Genomic DNA, 17568 nt, shown 5'->3' with positions numbered 1-17568 from the left:
TTATATATGGAAAGTCAGAAGGCAACTTCATGGAGTCAGTTCTTTTCTTCCAACTTTTGTGGGTCTTGAACTCAGGTTGCCAGGTTTGCTTGTCAAGTGTCCTTACCTGCTGAGCCATCTCAGCAGCCCCATGTGTGCAATGTAACTCTTTTTTTCTTCATTGATTTTATGTCTGAATGCTTTTCCTGTTTATGAGCATGGCTGTTAAAGTCCTTGACTATATTAGAGTCTGTCTCTTCACTTAGGTTTATTAATACTTGTTTTATACTTTTATTTCTTTATACTTTGATATTATATATTATTTATAGCTGTTATTTGCTCTTTTTAAATTGACATCTCTATCATTATGTTGATTTTTCTTTAAACTATATTTGATATCAAATTCTATTTTGTCTCTGAATAGTTGTCTACTCATCATTTCTCTTGGTTTTCATTCACACTGAATATCTAATCTTATCCCCTTTCTCTGGATCTATTTATATTCTTTTGTTTGTTTGGGGTTTTTTTGTTTACTTGTTTATTTTGGGTTTTTTATTTGTTTTTTGGGTTTTTTTGTTTGTTTGGTTTTTTGTTTTGGTTTTTGAGTCAGGGTTTCTCTGTGTAGCCCTGGCTGTCCTGGAACTCACTCTGTAGACCACTGCTCAACCTATCTGTATTCTTAAATGTAAAATTGAATGAAGTGATTTTTTTTTTTTTTTGGTTTTTTCGAGACAGGGTTTCTCTGTATAGCCCTTGCTGTCCTGGAACTCACTTTGTAGATCTGGTGTTTTTCTTTTTGAAACAGGGTTTCTCCCTGTAACAGTCCTGGCTGTCCTGGAACTTACTCTGTAGACCAGGCTGGCCCTGAACTCACAGAGACCCTCCTGTCTCTGCTTCCCAAGTGCTAGGATTATAGGCATGTGCCTCATGCCCAATGAAGAAAAAAATGCCTTAAGAGAGAATGTGGGCTTCTTTTTTTCTTTTCTCTGTGTAGCTCTGGCTGTCCTGGAACTCACTCTGTAGACTAGGCTGGTCTCAAACTCAGAAATCTGCCTGCCTCTGCCTCCCAAGTGTTGGGATTAAAGGCATGCGCCACCATGCCTGGCTGAGTGTGGGCTTCTTTTTTTTTTTTTTAATTTTTTTATTAGGTATTTTCCTCATTTATATTTCCAATGCTATCCCAAAAGTCTCCCATACCCCCACCCCCCCCCCCCCACACACACACTCCCCTACCCATCCACTCCCCCTTTTTGGCCCTGGCGTTCCCCTGTACTGGGGAATATAAAGTTTGCAAGTCCAATGGGCCTCTCTTTCCAGTGATGGCTGACTGGGCCATCTTTTGATACATATGCAGCTAGAGTCAAGAGCTCCGGGGTACTGGTTAGTTCATAATGTTGTTCCACCTATAGGGTTGCAGATCCCTTTAGCTCCTTGGGTACTTTCTCCAGCTCCTCCAATGGGGGCCCTGTGATCCATCCAATAGCTGACTGTGAGCATCAACTCCTGTGTTTGCTAGGCCCCGACATAGCCTCACGAGAGACAGCTATAGCTGGGTCCTTTCAGCAAAATCTTGCTAGTGTATGCAATGGTGTCCTCGTTTAGAAGCTGATTATGGGATGGATCCCTGGATACGGCAGTCTCTAGATGGTCCATCCTTTCATCACAGCTCCAAACTTTGTCTCTGTAACTCCTTCCATGGGTGTTTTGTTCCCAATTCTAAGAAGGGGCAAAGTGTCCACACTTTGGTCTTCGTTCTTGAGTTTCATGCGTTTAGTAAATTGTATCTTATATCTTGGGTATCCTAAGTTTCTGGGCTAATATCCGCTTATCAGTGAGTACATATTGTGTGAGTTCCTTTGTGATTGGGTTACCTCACTCAGGATGATGCCCTCCAGGTCCATCCGTTTGCCTAGGAATTTCATAAATTCATTCTTTTTAATAGCTGAGTAGTACTCCATTGTGTAAATGTACCACATTTTCTGTATCCATTCCTCTGTTGAGGCGCATCTGGGTTCTTTCCAGCTTCTGGCTATTATAAATAAGGCTGCTATGAACATAGTGGAGCATGTGTCCTTCTTACCGGTTGGGACATCTTCTGGATATATGCCCAGGAGAGGTATTGCAGGATCCTCCAGTAGTACTATGTCCAATATTCTGAGGAACCGCCAGACTGATTTCCAGAGTGGTTGTACAAGCTTGCAATCCCACCAACAATGGAGTAGTGTTCCTCTTTCTCCACATCCTCGCCAGCATCTGCTGTCACCTGAATTTTTGATCTTAGCCATTCTGACTGGTGTGAGGTGGAATCTCAGGGTTGTTTTGATTTGCATTTCCCTGATGATTAAGGATGTTGAACATTTTTTTTTTCAAAGGAGCTTTATTTATAAATCTCGCTCAGGATGTAGGTTCCATACCTGTAAAACAACTTGTAAAAAAACAGAGGCCCTGCTCTGGCGAGAAGTCCTTGTGCTCTGGGGCCTCGAGGGCCGAGGTCCATGGTCACGGTGACCGTAGGGCAGGGTGGCCTCCTCTTCACCAAGCCGGGGTCTGGGTTGGTGTGGACTCAGAGGCCACGGATGTCTGTTCCGTTGGGGCCAGCCACCTGCTGTACTCTTCTGGCCATCCATGTCTTGGTCCAGGACCCAATTCGCTGTTCCCCATCCAGCTGCTCAGGTAACCACGTCCCCAAAACCCGGGGCAGCGGGGGCAGGTAGCTGCCACACAGGTCTCACCGCTTCAGGCTTCAGGTTCCAGCTCTCCATCGTCTTGATAAGACCCCAGCTCATCCATCCAGACTTGCTTGTTAGAATCCCGGGAAAGCCCCATGCCCGTCGGGGTTGGGGGCGTGATGATGATGTTGGGCACACTCAGGTGCTTATCGTTCAGCACGGGGGGGGGGGGGGGGGGGCTCGTCGTGGTTGTTGTTGTTGCTGCTGCTGCTGCTGCTGACACACATCTTAAAGCCTTTCAGACAGGAGGGCTTCAGCCCCATGGTGTCGCCTCTGCGGGCCGCTTCCTGGGGCGCGCTGGGCGCGGACACTGGCGGCCGTGAGGGACACCAGGCGACGCGCCTGCAGCCGTGGGCCCTGAACATTCTTTTAGGTGCTTCTCTGCCATTCGATATTCCTCAGGTGAGAATTCTTTGTTCAGCTCTGAGCCCCATTTTTTAATGGGGTTATTTGATTTTTCTGGAGTCCACCTTCTTGAGTTCTTTATATATATATTAGATTTACCTATCCCAAATCGGATAGGGGACTAATATCTAATATATATAAAGAGTGTGGGCTTCTTAAGACAAGGTTTTATTTAACCATCTTGATGATAGCTATATACACAACTTTAGTAGGTTTTGAAGTTACATCACTCGAATTACTTAAAAGATTTAGTGAAAGCATTTTGGTATGCCTGCATATACCTGAAGCACTTTTCCTTAGTAAATAACATGGTTTGTGAGCTGTTGTACTATACAAGCTTAAACACACGATAAAAAATAAACATCAAAATGGATTTAAAGTATCATTATTATGTACAGATCACAGAGAGATCGGGACATGGTTTGACTGTAAATAACGTCGAGTGTGGTATAGTTCAGATTTTCTTGATTCTCAGCCAGCAGGATTGAAGAACTTCCTTCTTCTCCCTTGTCTCCTTGAGTTTCACTGCCATTCTGCTTTACTCCCTCTGAGACTTTACCTAATATTCCATTTTTCAAGTTTCTTACTTCTGAACAGGGACAAAGACAGTACCTGCCTGTCCAAGGTTTTAAAGTCTCACTCTGTCTGATCTGAGGGAGACATTAAGAGTTGGAGTTTGGAGCTCTGAGGATTACTGTCTTAAACCTTTACTTGATGATTAAATGACTTGCCCTGTAATATGTTTTGAGTCTTTGTTATTTTTTATTATAAATTTTTACTTTGAAACCAGGAGTTTCAAAAGTACCTTTTACTTGTAAGAAGTTAATTCCCATCACTCTTACTCTAATAGTTTGCTGCATGTATTCTTGTTCCTCTTGTTGTGTTTTGGAGGAGTACTTTCTGCAGATGGTGTTCACATGCCACTTTGTTCCATCGTCTCTAATTTATAGCATGTATCATGTGTGAAACTTTCCTGTTAAGTAGATTCCTTGAGAGGAAGTCTTTATTGATGTTTCATACTTAGCTCTGCTATACTCCATGGCTAAAAATGGTAATTTATGCATGGCTGTTTTCACCGTGGTAGTAAAATATGTGCTGCACATTTGGGAATGGTAACTAGCTGAAAAATTTGCACTTGTTTATTTTGTATCTTGGTTGCATACTTAAGGACAATGAACCACATCTTGGTAGTGATTTCATATGTAGTATGCATTTTACACCAGATCTCTCCTTGAATTTCAACAATATGTGTTAAGAATCCCTTGTTTATATTTTTATTATCAGATTCTAAATTGAAGGTAATTATTTCAGGTTCTATATGATCAAAATCGCACAATCCAGTACTCTGCCATGCTATTCTCAATTGCTCCTTTAAAGATTGAAGACCCATGAGTGAGAGTAGATGATGCTGTCAATGAGGATTTATTTACTAAGACCTGCAATAGTCTACTGGCATTTGCTTCTGGAAATTTAGTGAACTTTCTGAACAGATGAAAATATGCCTTTGGGTAATAAACCAACATTGGAAATGAACAAATATTATTATAGGCAGAATGTTGAAAAAAGGAAACAAACTAAGAGGGTCAATACAGGGACTAACAAGAAATGAGGTACACACTTAAGAGAGAGAAAAAATATATAGATAGATTTAAAAAAAAGAGGGGTAAATGGTGGCTAGCCCCAAGATTCAAGGTCCCTGGTGACATCTAAGGTCACTTGCTGCAGGGGTGTGTGTGTGTGTGTGTGTGTGTGTGTGTGTGTGTGTGTAGGGGGCGTGTCACAGTGAAGCTATAATTGGAAGAATCCCAGCACCTAATTGAGTCAGCAATGGAACTGTGAAGCAGCCATTTCAGCAGCAGACATAATCAGAGGTAGAATCATTGAACTCAAAGCAGCAAGGAAAAATCTGTGCTAGTGTCTGTATAGAGGAGAATCAAGATAACCTGTTCCTAGTGGCAAGTGTAGAAGAATATGAAGGTTGAAGTAAGTTCATTTAGAACTGTATAAATATCTGAGGTATCCGATGAAGTATTCAAGCTCTGCTCTTGCGACAGTGCGAGCTAGTGAAGAGTTTGGGTTAGAGCGATTGGTAGCGGCTGTATACTAAGTTGTAAGGGAAAATATTACTCTTATAATTTTAAAATGTTTGGTGGTAAAACTCCTAAGTAGCTGGCTTGGTGGCGCACGCCTTTAATCCTAGCACTCAGGAGGCAGAGGCAGGCGGATTTCTGAGTTCAAGGCCAGCCTGGTCTACAAAGTGAGTTCCAGGACAGCCAGGGCTACACAGAGAAACCCTGTCTCAAAAAACAAAAAACAAAACAAAACAAAAACCAAAACCAAAACCAAAAACCAAAAAAGAAAAAAATAACTCCTAAGTAAATTGGCTATTTCTTAGAGGCAAAGCTACCAGTATACATAAAATCAGTGTCTTCTCTCAGTCTTTCTTCTGTGTTAGAAGCACATCCCCATTTTATCTGAAGAACAGGTAAAGAACAAGAGAACCCTCTATAGCTTAGTGATATAAAGAATTAAAAGTTGACCTAACATGTTTATCAGAGCACATAATTGCTATTTTTCTCCAATAGGAACAAGTCCTAGGAAAGTTGAAATACCAATAAGAAGTTTCTTTAATTGTACTGTGGATGTTAGTAACGTTAACTGTTCAGAAATTAATTGGTCATCCTGTTCCAGTCCGTAGCACTGTGAAAAGGATTTGAAGGTTTGGTTTGGCTTTCACCCGGATGCAGTAGAAATGTAAGGTTAACCTGAATAGGCAGGTTAGGGCCTGAGATAAGTGTATTAGTGTATTAGGTCTTTGCAGTAGTTAAAGGAATCTGAACTGTTTATTGAAAGTCACAGAATAGTTTTGAATGAGCTGTCAAAAACAGTGTCCATAAATGTAGCACATTTTAAATTGTCACACAAAACACTAAAATACTTCATTTGTGTATGTGCGTATACTCACATATCTGTATATGGATAAATGTGCCCGGGCTTGCTCAGAGGCCAGAAGAGACTGTTGGAAACATTGGATCTGGTGATACAGCTGTTTTTTTCTTTTTCTTTTTTTTAATTTTTAATATTTTTATTACATATTTTCCTCAATTACATTTCCAATGCTATCCCAAAAGTCCCCCATAGTGCCCCCCACTTCCCTACCCACCCATTCCCATTCTTTTGGCCCTGGCATTCCCCTATATTGGGGCATATAAAGTTTGCAAGTCCAATGGGCCTCTCTTTCCATTGATGGCCGACTAGGCCATCTTTCGATACATATGCAGCTAGAGACAAGAGCTCCGGGGTTCTGGTTAGTACATCATGTTGTTCCAACAATAGGGTTGCAGATCCCTTTAGCTCCTTGGGTACTTTCTCTAGCTTCTCCATTGGGAGCCCTGTGATACATCCAATAGCTGACTGTGAACATCCACTCCTGTGTTTGCTAGGCCCCGGCATCGTCTCACAAGAGACAGCTATATTTGGGTCCTTTCAGCAAAATCTTGCTAGTGTATGCAATGGTGTCAGCGTTTAGAAGCTGATTATGGGATGGATCGCTGGATACGGCAGTCTCTAAATGGTCCATCCTTTCATCACAGCTACGAACTTTGTCTCTGTAACTCCTTCCCTGGGTGTTTTGTTCCCAATTCTAAGAAGGTGCACAGTGTCCACACTTTGGTCTTCATTCTTCTTGAGTTTCATGCGTTTAGCAAATTGTATCTTATATCTTGGGTATCCTAAGTTTTGGGCTAATATCCACTTATCAGTGAATACATATTGTGTGAGTTCTTTTGTGATTGTGTTACTTCACTCAAGATGATGCCCTCCAGGTCCATCCATTTGGCTAGGAATTTCATAAATTCATTCTTTTTAATAGCTGAGTAGTACTCCATTGTGTAAATGTACCATAATTTTGATACAGCTGTTTTCATGCTAGTAAGATGCTCAACTTGTTATGTAGGCAATGAAATCTAAACTGTTTCTCTAGCCTTCAAAATGACAGATTTAACAAGCACATATAATAGAGTATTACTTTGTAAAGATAAAAGAACAATGCTGGTCTATAGCAGGCCATGTGCTGTGGCCTCTCCTCACTCTCTGCCCACATTCCCAGGGGACTAAGCAGATCTTTGGGGAACACCCTGATTTCCTCCCACCCATGGACCCCATCAGCCCCTCCCTCCTCTCCTATCCCATCCTCATCCCTAAGTGTCAGTTTCTAATACCTACAAACACATTTTACCTGGAACCTCCAGACCACACCTATCAGGATTCCAAAAGAATTTCCTACCAGGCAACACATAGTCCTCACACTCTACTAAGAACCAGACAGGGAAATCAACACCAAGGAATAATACACCCACCTTATAAAGACAAAAACATGTATCAGCACCTAGAATTATAATCTTGAACCTAGACGCCAGCTTAAAACTATAATCAAAGCGGGGCGTGGTGGCGCACACCTTTAATCCCAGCACTCAGGAGGCAGAGGCAGGTGGATTTCTGAGTTTGAGGCCAGCCCGGTCTAAAAAGTGAGTTCCAGGACAGCCAGGGCTATACAGAGAAACCCTGTCTCGGAAAAAACAAACAAACAAACTATAATCAATAACAGTCAGGATAATACATCTCCACTATAGCCCAGCAACTCTATCACAGCAGGCCCTGAATAATCCAACATGGCTAAAGTTCAAGAAAAAGACCCCAAAACAGCCTGTAGAAAGATGATAGAGGTCCTTAAAGAGGACATGAATAGATGGATGAATATGAATGAATTCCTTAAAGAAATCTATGAAAACATAAACAGTGGACAGAAGTGAATAAAACCATTCAAGACCTAAAAGTGAGTCAATTAAAAATAAAAATAAAAATAAGCCAAACTGGGGGAATCTAGAAATGGAAAATTTAGGAACATGAGCAAGGAACCTTAGAGGCAAGCCTTGCCAACAGAATATAGGAGATAGAAGATGATAGAATCTCAGGCTTTGAAGATACGACAGAAGAGATGGATATATCAGACAGAGAAAGTGTTAAATCTCACAGTTCCTGAAACAAAACACCCAGGATATCCAGGAAACTATGAAAAGTCTAAACCTAAGAACAGTAGGAATAGAAAGAGAAACACAGGTCAAGGACATAGAAAATATTTTAAAGAAAATCTAGAAGAAAATTTCCCTAACCTAAAGAAGGAGATGCCTATCAAAGTACAGGAAGCACAGAGAATACCAAATAGACAGGGTCAGAAAATTTAGCACATAATAATCAAAATACTAAATGTACAGAACAAAGAAAGATTATTAAAAGCTGAAAGGGAAAAAGACCAAGAAACAAACAAAGACAAACTTGTTAAAAATTATAACTGACTTCTCAATGAAGACTCTAAAAGCCAGAAGGGCCTAGATAGTTGTGCTGCAGACTCTTAAAAGACCACAGATACCAGCCCAGGCTACTATGCCAGGCCAAAGTTTTAATCATCATAGATGGAAAAAATAAGATACTCCATGCTAAAGTCAAATTTTATCACTATCTATAAATCCAGCCCTATAAAAGGTACTAGAAGGAAAACTCTAACCTAAGGAGGTTAACTACACCTATGAAAACACAGGAAATAATCTCATATCAGCAAAACTAAAAGAAGGGAAACATGCATACCATCACCAGAACCACCACCACCACTAACAACAAAATAACAGGAATCAGAAGTCATTGGTAACGGGTTTCTCTCAATATCAGTGGCTTCAATTCACCGATAAAAAAGACACAGACTTACAGAGTAGATGGAAGAAAATAGGATCCATTCTTTTACTGCATCCAAGAAGTACACTTTAATGTTAAGAATAGACATAAGCTCAAGGTAAAGGGTTGGAAAAAGACATTCCAAGCAAATGGACCTAAGAAGCAAGCTATTGTTTCTTAAAATGGTATAGCCATTTTAATATGACTTCAAAATTAATCAGAAGCGCTAGAGAAGGACAATACAAATTCAGCAAAGGGAAAATCCACCAAGAAAACAATGCAGATGCAAGGGCAAAAATGTTTAAAAGAACACCATTACCGCTTAAATCACATAAGACTTCCACACACTGATAGTGGGAGGTAGCATGCACAGGACCTTCAAGGGTCTGCAGCAGGTCCTTTGTGTAGCTATTATGGTTTCCAGTTTAGTGTTTTCATGGGATTCCTATGTGTGTGAATGAGTACATCTCTGATTCTTGTGCCCTCTCTTGGACTCTTTTCTTTCTGATTCCAGTGTGTTAAAATTTTGTTTTATTTTACAAGCCTGTTTGTTTTCTAATGAGAGACAGAAAGGGAGTGAATCTGGATGGGAGTAATGGTGGGGAAGAACTGGGAGGAGTATAGGGAGGGTACTCTGCAGCCAGGATATATTATATGAGAAAAAAAATCTATTTTCAATAAAAGGTTTTTAAAAAAATAAGTAAGCCATGAGGATCAAGTCAGTAAACAAGTATTTTTTCCCTCTGCTTCTGCTTCAATTCTTGCCTCCAGCTTCCTGCCCTGCCTTCTTTCATGATAGAGTGTTACTAGAAAGTAGTAAACTGTAATCCTCCCACCCCAATGCTAGAGGGATTTCCATGGAGAAATAGTCACAAAAACATTATGTTTACTGGCACAGAAACAGATATGTAAACCGATGGAAGAAAAGTGAAGACCCAAACATGAGTACACATAACTTCAGCCACTGAATATTTAACCAAAAAAATAACCTGGGGAAGAGAAAGCATGTTCAATAAATGGTTCTGGGAGAATTGCCTGTCCACATACAAAAGAATAAAAGTAGACCTGTATCTATCATCTTGTATAAAAACTAACACAAAACAGGTCAAAGACCTAAACTTGAAACCTGAAATAGTGCTAGAAGGAAATGTAGGTAATATCTATCCCCCCCCCCTCTGTGTGTGTGTGTGTGTGTGTAGGATAGGACATTTTCAATAAGACTTATTTGCCCAACAGTCAAGATAAACAAACATTTGACAAGTGATGCAGTGATAAGACTAAAATGTTTTTGCACAGTTAAAGAATCAGTCAAGTAGAGAGGAAGCCCACAGAATGGAAAAGAATCTTTGTCAGCTATACATCTGACATAGCATTAATATCCAGAATATATAAAGAATTAAAAAAAAACCCAAATTGTCAGAAAACAAACAAACTTACTAAAACCCCAAATGACCTATTCAAAAAATTGGGACTAGGACCTGAGAAGAAAGAAAAATGGCTAAGAAATACTTCCAAAATGTACATGGTCCCCAGATAAGGTGGTATGAATAGGAATGGCTCCTATGGATCAAATATTTGAACCTTGGTCTTTAGAGACAGATTAAAAATGTGGCATTTTTGGAATGGGTGTGACCTTGTTGGAGGAATTGTGTCTCAGGAGCGAGTTGGCTTTGGGGTTTCCAAAGCCCAAGCCAGGCCCTGTGGCTCTCTTTCTTCCTGCTATTGCTGTCCCCCAGAGGAAGAAGGGAAGTCCCTATTGCTGAAAACACCATCCACTTAAGACATAGAGCCCAGAAGCTCCTAAACTGGAACAGACACAAAAGCCTGCTCTCTGAGGAGTAGCCTTTGTAGTATGAGAAAGTACCATTTGGTATTTTAAAGGAGGGAAGCAGCTAGCAATCCTACCTAGTTATAATACCTATGAAGCACAATAAGGAGCATCAGGATATAATAGTCCTAAGGGTGTAGTAGTGGCATTCAAACCAGTGGCAGTAACCAACAAAAGGGAGATTGTGTCTGGTACTGGAAACCTAGAAAATGACCCAGGGCAAGTGAAGTCATGGATCTTGGAAGAGAACCTCCAACTACCACTTTACTAAACCAGCATAATTCCTAGATGCATTATATTACACATATTTGTCCTTTTATCCTCAGTTACTTTTTTATTGTTATGCTAAGATACCATGACTAAGGCAACCTATTGAAGAAAGCATTTAGTATACCCTTTCAGTTTTGGAGGGTGAGTCTATGACACTTATGGTGGGGAGCATGGCATCAGATAGACAGGCATGTTGGAGCAGTAGCTGAGATCTTACATATAATTCACAATCCACTTATTAGGCCGAAAGAGCTAACTGATAATAGCATGATAATAGCTTTGACGTTTTAAAAGCCCATTCCCAGTGACACACTTCCTCCAGGTCACACTTTTTATTCCTTCCCAAATACTGGGGACTAAGCATTCAAATATAAAAGGCTAAAGAAGTTATTCATATTCAAACTATGACATTCTACTCCCTGGCCCCATAGGCTTACGGACTTATAATGCAAAATGCAGGTAGAACTTAAAAAGGTTCTGTAGTCTTTCACAGTCTCAACATAGTTTAAAAGTCCAAATTCAGAAGTTTCAAGGTGATCTCTTAGTTGTAACCCCCTAGGAAATTTAAAAAAAATTGAATACTTTCAACATAGAATATACATTACTATTCCAAAAGGGAGAGATGAGGGGATAGTGAAGAAGGAGAGGACAAACACATAGTTAAAAACACAGCAAGGCAAACTCCAAATCTTGAAGCTCTTAAGTCTGATATGGCACACTTCTCTCTTTTGGGCTGTTTCCATTCTATGTATGCAGTTTGCCTTTGCGTATATCCCAGGACTCTGGCATCTCCTAACATCCTGCAGTTTCTAATGCAATTCTTGCTTCACTTCCCAGAGCTTCCCACAGTGGCCTCCCTGGACTCAGAGGAAGATTCCCAAACCTTCCATGAACCAGGTGGCTGATGTTCCCAAGTTCTGCTGCCAGCTGGGCATGGCCTCTGGCCCCTTTCTTGAACTACATTTGCACAAACTTTTGTTTGTTACCCTGTAGGAACAGATAATTACCCAGGCCTTTTGTTTTTACTAGTTGCAGGATTAGATGGGTGAGGTCATGCCCTGAGGGTATCTCTCCCTTTATTCAGTTTTATCTGTTTCAGCACAAACACTGGCTTTGGCATTATATTTCCAAGTGTTCTTTTTCTCTTTAAAGTGTACATTTTGTATTTCTTTTTGGAAACATGCATACAGATGGAAGGTCTCAGCTAGTGCTCCAGTGCCCTGCCTACCCCATATGCTTAGATATCTGAATGCTTAGTCTCCAGTTGTTGTGCCCTTGTTGAAGGAGGTTTGTCATGGTTGGTGGGCTTTGAGGTTTGTCATTCATAGTTAGCTTTCTGCCTCTTGCTAGTGGATCAGATGTAAGTCCTTAGCTGTTCATCCAGCGTCATGCCTACTGCATGTTGCTATGCATCCAACCATGATGGTTATGGACTCTTAAGTCTCTGAAACTGCAAGTTCTGCCCAAAACTCTTCCTTCTATGAGTTACTTTGGTCATGGTGTCTGCACAGCAATAGAAAAATTAACCAAGACAAGCATAGTCTTCACCCCTTGATCTAGGAAACTTCTCTATACACAAGATGAAGGCCATTTGCAGAAAAAACTGCAACCAATTAAAAAGCAGAGTTGTGGAGCTCAGTCCCAATTGATACAACTATAATTTAACTCTCACATCTAAGGCGCAGGGATTATTGTAGAAGATGGGGCAGGAGGATTTTGAGAGGGGAGCGGGGTATTTGCTATGAGATTGTGTCTCCTCCATATTTCAGAATTTACACTCATAGAGTCTCACCAACATGACTATTTAAACATTGGAACAAAGACAACAATAGACACATTACAGTGGATGGATAAAAGCCCATTCTACACAATGAACTGCAGGCAACTAGGGAATGCTGAGAGTGAGAGAAATAGTCTCTCTCAAAGAAGAGCACACCAGTTGGTTATCCAATACCAAACTGTCAGCCCTGAAAAATATACAGATAAGTATAGATTGAGCAGGTTGTCCTTACTTATTTAGGAATACACACATACACAAATACACACACATACAAACATGTACACACACACACACACACATATATATATATGTAACAACAATTAATGAAAAAGGAGACCTTGAAATTGAAATAAAGCAAGGAAGATACATAGGAAAGGGAAAGGAGAAATGATATATTATAATCTCAAAAGGTAAAAGGAATATTTTTTTAAATTGTGAAATTCATAAAAAAAGATATAATTACTTTTAAATTACCTAACTATAGACTCCACATTTGAATTTAAACGATGAATTCTTCCATGGTGCAATTTGGTAATAGGGCATAAGTCTAACTTTGATATATTTTGTAAGTGCAAGGCCTTGACCAAGCTATTTTTCAGGCTCACCCTATGATAGGCTAGGATAGAAGACAGTGGCCTTAAACTTACATGGTTGGTGACCAGTTATCACAGCTATGCTAGTAGGAAGGGTCAATTTATCAAATGTTCTATGCAGACAAACACAATGGTCTCTAAATCCCAGGTATGGGTCAGCAACTAAAACCTGGTTGTTACTAAAGGGGCCAGATTTACTTTATAGCACCCATAATAAAACTAACCCTGTAATGGCCTTTTATTCTAGGTATTTTGGCAGACAGGATACAATTGTGGTGCCTGCCTGGGATAAAGAGGAAATTCAGTACCAGTGCAGGCAAGTTAGAGACTTGTCTCAAAATGAAAAACAAAACCAAAAACAAACAAATAGAGCACGAAAGGTACAAACATGAAAACAAAAATATGACAAGGCTGCAGATAAAGCTCAGTCAGTGCCTCATTCTTGCCTAGCGTGCATAGCTTCACAGGTTTAATTCCCAGTAACACACACAAAATAGCATGCCATAATGAACAAGAACCATCAACAGGAGGCTAGACTCTAGGGATACTCTGATGAGATGAGAACCAGTAGTAGAGAAGGCCACTGATGTCCTTCTTCTGCCTAATGTCTTTTCCTTCCATTTCTCCCCATTCTTTTTATTTTATTTTATTTTATTTTATTTATTATTATTATTTTTTATTTCTCCCCATTCCTGCCTCTCTCCTCTACCACCTAACTAAAAATTGTGGAAAGGTTGAGACTGAGTCAATATTGAGAGGCATTAGGGATGAAGTGCACATATAATCTAGCAAGTACTTGGTTAAAAAAAAAACAGGGACAACTTTCAGGATGATGACATGGCTTAAATAAGATGAACAGTTTGCTTAGTGTATCATTCAATTCTTGTTAGCCACTGCTTCTTCATTATTAATTTTATTACTATTATCCTGTTGTGTTTTTCAGAGCTACTTTTGTCTTTAGTTATTTATCAGTAGATCTTGGAGTAAAATAGGAATCTCAGTGTTGTAGTGGGAAGTAAATGGAGTATATAGTCTAAATGGAGTATATAGTCTATTGTGTCCTAATATGGTAGCCATTATTTTTAGCTGCTTCCATGGAAAGAATGTTTTACAATTAATGATAGAAATAATTCCTTGCTATGGGTAGCAGCAAAAAGTAGTTGCTGTGTATATGGTAAGAGTGTCTAGCAGTCATAGAACAGTTGCACAGTAACAGAATGCATGTTCCCATGGCCCCATGGTATTCCAAGTGTGGTCTCTGAAATAGAAACAGCAGCTTTTCCTGAAAACCTAGAAATGACAATTTGGGGGTCCTTCCAGTAACCTACTGTATCAGAATGAGACTAGGACTCCACAATCTGGATTGTAGGAAGACATTCAGATGAGTCTCTAAGCTGAAGTGTGAGGTCCATGATCTGGAGGTTTAAGAACTGTCATAAACCTTAGTTCTGTGTGAGACACTTATTTTTCACAAAGAGATGTTATTTACATAGCTTTTTATCTAACCTAATTAGTTCATGTTTCATGCACAAATTTATATAATAGCCTGCTCTTTTTTAAATAATCAATTTTTTTAAAACAAAGTATAATATAAAACTACCATTAAACTGATGTGAGTTTGCATCAGCTTTGCTCACATTGAGTTAAATGGCTTCCTGGTGTCCTCCATCCCCTATGGCTCTTACACTCTTTCTGCCTCTCCTTTCTGACCACTGAGGGGAAGGATTTGATGGAGACATCTCATTTAGAGCTTTGTGTTCCAAGAGCTCTGTCTCTCTGCCTCTGTGTGTGTGTGTTTGTATGTGTATGTGCGTGTTTGCAGGTACTCATAGAGGCCAGATGTGTCAGATCCCCCCTGAGCTAGAGGTACAGATGGTTACCTGATGTGGATTCTGGAAACCAAACTCAGGCCCTATGTAAGAGCAGTACATGCTCTTAAGCACAGAGTCATCTCTGTATGAAGTTGTAGCTCAGAGAGTCCTTTGGAAAAAAAATCTGATTTTTTTTTGTTTCTCTTTTTAATGTTCTGATTTGTATCTTTGGTAAAAAATAATTTAAGTTAAATTATATCTTCTTATTGAACATAATAAGCCATAATGATTGTTTTATGCAAAAAAGTGCACACTTTTCTGGCATGCTAAAAAGGGAGCAGTAAGACTGGAATTGCGGGGATTAGTTTTTAAGAAATCTGTACATTCAAAACATTCTGTAGTAAATGCCTTTGTCATCATGAAAAAGTACATCTTGTTTTTATTTTATTTTATTTATTAGTACAGGAATTACCCCCCCCCCCCAGTTCTATCATTTCAGCATAGCACAATCAAGGACAGATATGGGTTTGGAAAATGGACTGTTATTTGGAAAAATATATATAAATTCAGAAGTTTCTTAATTGATGTCAAAGGTCTATTTTTGAGGACCCTATGGTATGTCCTGATTTCTTTGAATCTAAATACAGTAAATTTATCCGGGTGGGCAAGTTGGTACATGCCTAGAATCCTAACACTGGTGAGGATGAAGTAGAGAGTTGAAAGCTAGCCTGGAGTATGCATACTGTCAGAACAACTGGATTGGTAATTCTGATATGTGATCTGCACAAATTTTACTTCCCTCTGTCTCAATTTCTACTCTGTAGAGACAATGGTGTTTACAGGGTTACTGCAGGGATTGTTTTACTATTTGTAAACTGTTTTGAACAGTGATAGGCATATAGCAAGCACCCAGTTTGAATTGTACTATTACTACTATAGAACTTTTGACTGATTTCTTCCTCAAGTTCTTTTTCTAGTTCTCATTTTGGAAAAAGAAGCTTCTACAAGTGACCCTATTCGCATCAAAACATCATCCAAATATCATCGGGAAACGTTGTAGATCAGAGAGGTTAAAGATAAATATGGGTCAAATTAAAGTTATTAAAGATAAACAATGGCATATATACTGGGAACAATAGTGAGTTTGAGATCAGACCACGTCTCACAAAGAGACCCTTTTTAAAAACAAAATAGATAAGCATAACATTTTTTAAAAAAAAATCAATGATTTAGTTATCCACTCAGTGAAATTAACAAATATTTATTGAGCAATTACTTTTTGCCCAAGAACTAAATTACATCCATGAGTAAATCTGACCTACATTCTGCCTTCTTACAATGAGGTCTTGTGGGAGAAGCAGGCATAGAAGAAATAGATCATCACAGAAATGCATAGTATACACAATTAGAAATTGTGATTATTGTTGCTAAGGAAAATTGATTTGCCAAACATGTGAGTGTGGAAGAACATTCTGCCAAGATTTGTGAACTTTGGCTCACAAAGCATTGTCTTTATCAGGTGGCATATGCTGGTTGAAGAGATGCCATTATGGAGAAAACCATTGGTTATTTCTGCAGGCCTTTCTTGTAGCACATACTTAGCAACAAATAGGTTTTGTCTTGAGACAGATACTTTGAGAAATTTCTGACTTGGATTGTTCAATCATAACTGCAGTTCAAGATGGCAAATGTTGTCAGGAAAACCAATTAGAGGTTAAAACTTAATTTATATCTGCTTGTTGTATGTATACGTACAGTGAAAACATTAAATTCACTAGAACAATAATGTATGTTCAACTCATATTTTCCAATTCTAAAAGTAATTCATGATCATTATAAAAATTAGTTTAAATAAAGTAGATAAAATTTCAGATAATTCTGTAAGTAGTTCTTTTTAATGCTACATGTTATTTCTGTTACAAAAAATGTGTGTGTGAATAAATTTAATGACACTGTACTTTTGTGTCTTACTGTTCAACTCAATATTACATAATATTTTATGTAGCCATGGATGTATTGTATTGATAAAGTTAATTTACTTTCATTTTCCTCCCTCCCTTCCTTTCCTTCTTTTTAGCAGTTCTGGGGGGATTGAACCTAGGACTTGGCTTCTCAAAATTAAGCAAGCCTATTCTGACTGGAGTATATTACTATTCGTATTTTTACTTTGAGACAGGACCTTGCTTAGCAGCCAAGACTGGACTCCAATTTGTGTTCTTTCTGCCTCTCAGGTATTTATGATTATGGGCATGTGCCACTCTGCATAGCTAAAAGCATAAATTCTGATGTCTGTATATTATATCCTTTATGCTGCTATAATAGTATCACTTATTGGCTAAATTTACAATAAAAGTGTATGTCTCAATGTTCTGAAACCCAGTACATATAAGATCAAGGATCTTGTAGTATTGTATAAGGACTGTTTTTTGCTTTCAAGATGGTACTT

The 17568-nt window shown here is 39.1% G+C and overlaps 1 protein-coding gene and 1 pseudogene across 4 annotated transcripts in view; one reads left to right on the top strand and one right to left on the bottom strand.

The window, feature by feature from the left end:
* The window catches only part of Klf8 (KLF transcription factor 8), a 174830-nt gene that overhangs the window by 112481 nt on the left and 44781 nt on the right, over positions 1-17568 (top strand). The gene's annotated exons all lie outside the window — the stretch shown is intronic.
* On the bottom strand, positions 2368-3032 carry LOC110286426 (uncharacterized protein C16orf74 homolog pseudogene; annotated as a pseudogene).

The sequence above is a fragment of the Mus caroli genome, unplaced genomic scaffold, assembly GCF_978045245.1.
Source record: "Mus caroli unplaced genomic scaffold, Mus_caroli_1 scaffold_5, whole genome shotgun sequence".
Classification (NCBI taxonomy): domain Eukaryota; kingdom Metazoa; phylum Chordata; class Mammalia; order Rodentia; family Muridae; genus Mus; species Mus caroli.
Note: the sequence above shows the minus strand (reverse complement) of the source record. Positions and strands in the feature narration are given on the sequence as shown.